Here is a 5,000-nt window from a genome sequence, read left to right as displayed (position 1 = left end):
TGAGGAGGAGGAGAAGAAAAAGAAGAAGAAGATGGATGATGAGGAGGAGAGAAAGAAGAGTAGGAGGAGAAGAAGAAGAAGAAGAAGAAGAAAAAGAAAAAGGAAGATGAGGAGGAGGAGGCGCCGGGTGTTCCCAGCGCCTCCAAATAAGGCGACCTCCTCCTCCACTCTCCTCTCCCGATGGTCGTCCTCGAACACGAACACTCGAAATCGTGCGTGCGTACATGTGTGCACTTATTGATGCTCGAATGGACATGTCGGTATGTGGGTGTGGCGTGTGTGTATTGTGGAATTCAGATGTATACACACACTCGTAAACGTACATGAAAAAAAGAAATAAATTAACATGTGGTTATACTTTAGTCTAGATGCTTATACGTGCACATATATGTACCAGGAAAAAATACATCATAAAACACACACACACGCACACACATGCAGGTACATATGCACCTAAAACATACACACACATAAACACACACACATATAGAGGCAAATCCGCACATAAACAGACACTCACACACACACACACGCAGGTACATATGCACCTAAAACATACACACACATACACACACGTAGAGGCACATCCAAACATAAACAGACACTCACACACACATAAACACACAAACACACACACACACACACACAACCCCCCCCCACCCCACACACACGCACACACCCTAGCTCTCACCCTCACCCTTATTCTCCGATTCACTCTTCTCCTCCTCCTTCTTCTTCCCCTCAGAATTATCATCTTAATCTCCTTTTTTTGTTGCAGGATAAAGTCCGGTGCAGGACAGGTGGCAGATGCAGGCTCCTTCTTCCTCTTGGAAATTGCCGCACCAGAGAGCTTAAGGAATGATCTCGTAAGAAAATGAATAAAGGAGAGAGAGAGAGAGGGAGAGAGGGGAGGGAGGGAGGGAGGGAGAGAGGGAGAGGGGGAGGGAGAGGGAGAGGGAGGAGGGAGGGAGGGGGAGGGGGGAGGGAGGGGATGAGGGGGAGTGGAGGAGGGAGGGAGGAGGAAGAGGGGGGAAGGGAGGGGGAGGGTGGGGAGGGAGGGAGGAGGAGAGAGGGGAGGGAGGGGGGAGAGAGAGTGAGAGAGAGAGAGAGAAAGAGAGGGAGGGGAGGGGGAAAGAGGCGGAGGGAGGAGGAGGAGGAGAGGAGGAAGAGGAGAGAGGGGGGAGGAGGGAGAGAGCATAAAGATCCGAAGAAATGGAGAAATAAGAAAGGGATTCTTGTCGCAAAGAGTAACAGCTTCCGTTTTCTTTGCCACCGACCTCTTGATTCCCTCTCTCTCTCTCTCTCTCTCTCTCTCTTCTTTCTCTCTCTCTCTCTCTATCTCTCTCCCTCTCTCTCTCTCTCTCTCTCTCTCTCTCTCTCTCTCTCTCTCTCTCTCTCTCTCTCTCTCTCTCTCTCTCTCTCTCTCTCTCTCTCTTTATGTTTATATATATATATATATATATATATATATATATATATATATATATATATATATATACATATATACATACATATATATTATTTTCCCACTAGATTCTAAAAATGTATTCATTCATAAAAGAAAATAAAAGACATACGGAATTATGATGATAATAGTAGCCATTGGAGTAATATCAAATAATCATAATATAGATGATGATGACGATGATGTAAAACAATTAGTGAATTTGGCCCTGGAATCATAATGATAATGCGGAGTGGATTTCATTATAATTACTATCTATCATTATTTAATTCGTTAATAGTTGATTAAATAATGTTGATAATTGCGAGTAAGAATTGTTAATTGTTAATAATTCTTTTTATAGCGATACGATTTATTTCTTATTTCTATTTTTTTTTATTATATTTTGTTTGTTTTGTAAAATATTTTTTTCGTTCTTCATTTCCTTTATCTTGTTCTTCATTCCCCTTTCCCCCACTTTATCTCCATTTTCCTCTCTTCTCCTTTACATCTTTCTCCCCTTCTTCATCATATTCTTTCACTCCATCAATTTCTCTTCTTCCTTTTCCCCTTCTTCGCTTTTCAGTTCTCTTTCCACTGATTTATCACCCTTTTCTTTCTTCGATTTTGTGTGTTCCTTTTTATGGTCTTTCTCTTTCTCTCTCTCTCTCTCTCTGTTTGTTATTGCTATTATCGTTATCATTGTTGCTGTTATTTCTTTTTTTATTGTATTTGTTGTCATCATTTTTACTTTTATTATTATTATTTGTATTGCTGTCATTATTATCATTATCGTTATCAATATCATCATCATCATTATCAGCATCACCATCATTATCACTATCATCATCATAATTATCATCGTTATCATCATCGTAATCGTCATTTTAATCAATATTATTATTACATCATCATTACAATTATTATCGCAGTTATTATCATTATTATCATCGTCATCATTATTATCATTTTTATAATTATCCTGACTACTATCACCATCATTATCATCACGATTATGATTATGATTATCATTATTATCGCTATCATCATCATCATTATCATCGTCATCATCCCCATCACGATTATTACTAATGTTACTATTATCATCATAATTATTCCTGATTTTCTTAACCCATTAATTTAAATTTTATCTTTACTCTTTACTTCGTCACAATTTCCCCGTCTCTGTGGATCTCTTTCTCCGTCTCTATCTCTCTTTTTCCCGATTATCATCCCATTCCCTTTCCCTCCTTCGCACAGATTCCTTTGTCTATTTAATCACAAAGAAAATCATGAGGAAAGAAAAATGCATTTGAAAAATCCGTCATGACACTGTTGGCTCTCTCTCTCTCTCTCCCTCTCTCCGCCCCGCACTCTCTAAATCGTGTTATTTCCCCTCCTCCTCTTCCTCCTACAGCGCCATATTCCTCCTCCTGCTCCCCCCTCGCTCCCCTCCCCTCCCTCCTCCTCCACAACCAGCAACAACCTGGTCCAGCCTAGCGACGCCCTCCCCCCCTCCCCGGCTCCCTCCCTCCGTGCATCTCCCCCCCCGGCCGCTCGTAGACTGACACCGACTACAGCGATAACTGCAAGGGAAGTAGAGGAGTTGCTTCCTCGTTGCCAGTTCGTCCGTTTCCTTCCCTGGTTCCCCTCGCCTTTCCCCTTGTCCCGCGCGCCTCTCCGCTTGCCCTCGGGTGCATGGGCGTCCCCCCGAGGGCCAGGGCGGGTCGCGGGGGGCGAGGGCCAACCCCGAGGGCGGAAATAATGGGCGATAATTATCTCGGAAGGCGGCGTCTCGCACGCGCGTCGCCGGGGCGGATGGCTGCGAAAACCTTCTATCAATCCTGCCGTTTTTGTACTGTGAGCTTCTGAACAAAAGATATGCGTCATTCCGCCCGTGTTTTCGCCGCCGTTCGTCCTTCCCGCTGCGTTTCGGACGGCGGGGCGCGGCGAGTGCTTGGGGCCGCCCCGATCCTGCGTCCGTCCTGGCCTGTTCCTTGCCTGTCCCTGGCTCAGGGGGAACTAATTAAGAGCCCGTGATAAAGGGAGTCGTAGAGCGGAAGGCGAAGGAGGAGGCGAAGGCGAGAAAGGAGGGAAAAAATCCCTCGCAGTCGGGCCAGGGAGTAAAGAAGAGTCTCGCCATGTTTGGAGCGCGGCGAACCCCGCGTTAACCTTCAGTGTGTCACCAAATCTTCATGTTCTTTGCATACAAACACCAATTACATTTGCCACCTTCGCAGGGTCGACGCCCAGGGCCTTCGGGGTGCCCTGCGACGGTGCCAGGGCCTGTTAGGTGCCGGCAGGGCGGCCTAGACGTCGCGGACAGCCCCGAACACGACAGTAGAGAGGGTAAATGAATGTGAAAAAGAGCAGAGTTGGTTGGAAGCGGCTGTGACGTCACCAGGCCGTCCCGTGTGTGTGCCGGGCGCTCAAGTCCGAACAGTTTTCTCGTGGGCTGGCAGGTACAACCCATATCTCCTCAAATTTTCACTCTAAATCATCGCTTCCCGGACACGGCGGCGGCTCGCGGCCACGTCCTGGCCACCGGCGTCCAGCGGCTGACAAGGTAGGCCTCTCCACTCACGCCCAAGGGGCCAGTTCGCGATGCAACATAAATTAGTGATGTGCGGTTCCTTGTTAAGCCTAAGCGGTAGACATGCTCGCTCCCAACCCAGTCTTTGTCGAGCGAAGGTGGAGCTGCTCGACGGCCAGGAGTGCTGCTCTCGCGGCGCCGTGCTGCTGCCTCCTCCTCCTCCTCCTCTTCCTCCTCCTCCTCCTCTTCTTCCTCCACTCCTTTCAACCCCTTCCTGCTTTTCTTCATTCATCCTGATCATCTCCCTACCTCCTTCCCCTTCTTCCTTCCTCCTGTCTTTTTTTTTCAATCCTTTTTTCTTCCACATCCTCCTCGTCCTTGTCCTCGTCCTCGTCCTCCACCTCGTCCTCCTTCTTCACCACCTGTCCTCCACCATCACCACCTCGTCTTCCTTCTCCTCCACCTCGTCCTCGTCCTCCATCACCACCACCTCCTCCACCTCGTCCTCCTTCTCCTCCACCTCGTCCTCCACCATCACCACCACCTCCTCCACCTCGTCCTCCTCCTCCTCCTCCTCCTCGTCCTCGTCCTCGTCCTCCACCATCACCACCACCTCCTCCTCCTCCTCCTCCTCGTCCTCCTCCTCCTTCTCCTCCTCCTCCTCCTCCTCCTCCTCCTTGACGTCTTCCCCAAGCATCTTTCCCCTCTCAACACTAAATGAATTCTCTCCTCTTTCCTCGGGTCGCTTATCCCTCTTATGTCATCACGTGATCCGAAGGAGAGGGGAGAGAGAGAAGGGGAAGGAAAGGCGGAAGAGAAAGAGGAAGAGGGAAGAGCAAATCACGAGATGTCACAAAACGAAAAAATAAGGAAAAGAAAAGAAAAGGAAAAAGGAAAAAAACTTACGCATAGTAACTTACAAAAATTTGACTTTCTCTCTTTTTTTTTTTAGAAATATGAAACCGAATTCGTGGTGGGGTTTGTCGAGAGGGAACTTGGGGGAACCACAACCTCCCCTCCCAG

At 47.5% G+C, this 5,000-nt stretch overlaps 1 protein-coding gene across 1 annotated transcript in view; it reads left to right on the top strand.

Moving 5' to 3' along the window:
- Positions 1–3,810: 3,810 nt before the first annotated feature.
- Positions 3,811–5,000, top strand: part of tou (bromodomain adjacent to zinc finger domain 2B toutatis) — a 413,452-nt gene continuing 412,262 nt past the window's right edge. The window contains exon 1 of the mRNA XM_070115190.1: positions 3,811–4,010. The gene's annotated coding sequence lies outside the window, so the exon portion shown is untranslated. The remainder of the gene's footprint in view (positions 4,011–5,000) is intronic.

Source organism: Penaeus vannamei, chromosome 37 (genome assembly GCF_042767895.1).
Source record: "Penaeus vannamei isolate JL-2024 chromosome 37, ASM4276789v1, whole genome shotgun sequence".
Lineage (NCBI taxonomy): Eukaryota > Metazoa > Arthropoda > Malacostraca > Decapoda > Penaeidae > Penaeus > Penaeus vannamei.
This window is presented reverse-complemented; position numbering and strand designations above follow the sequence as displayed.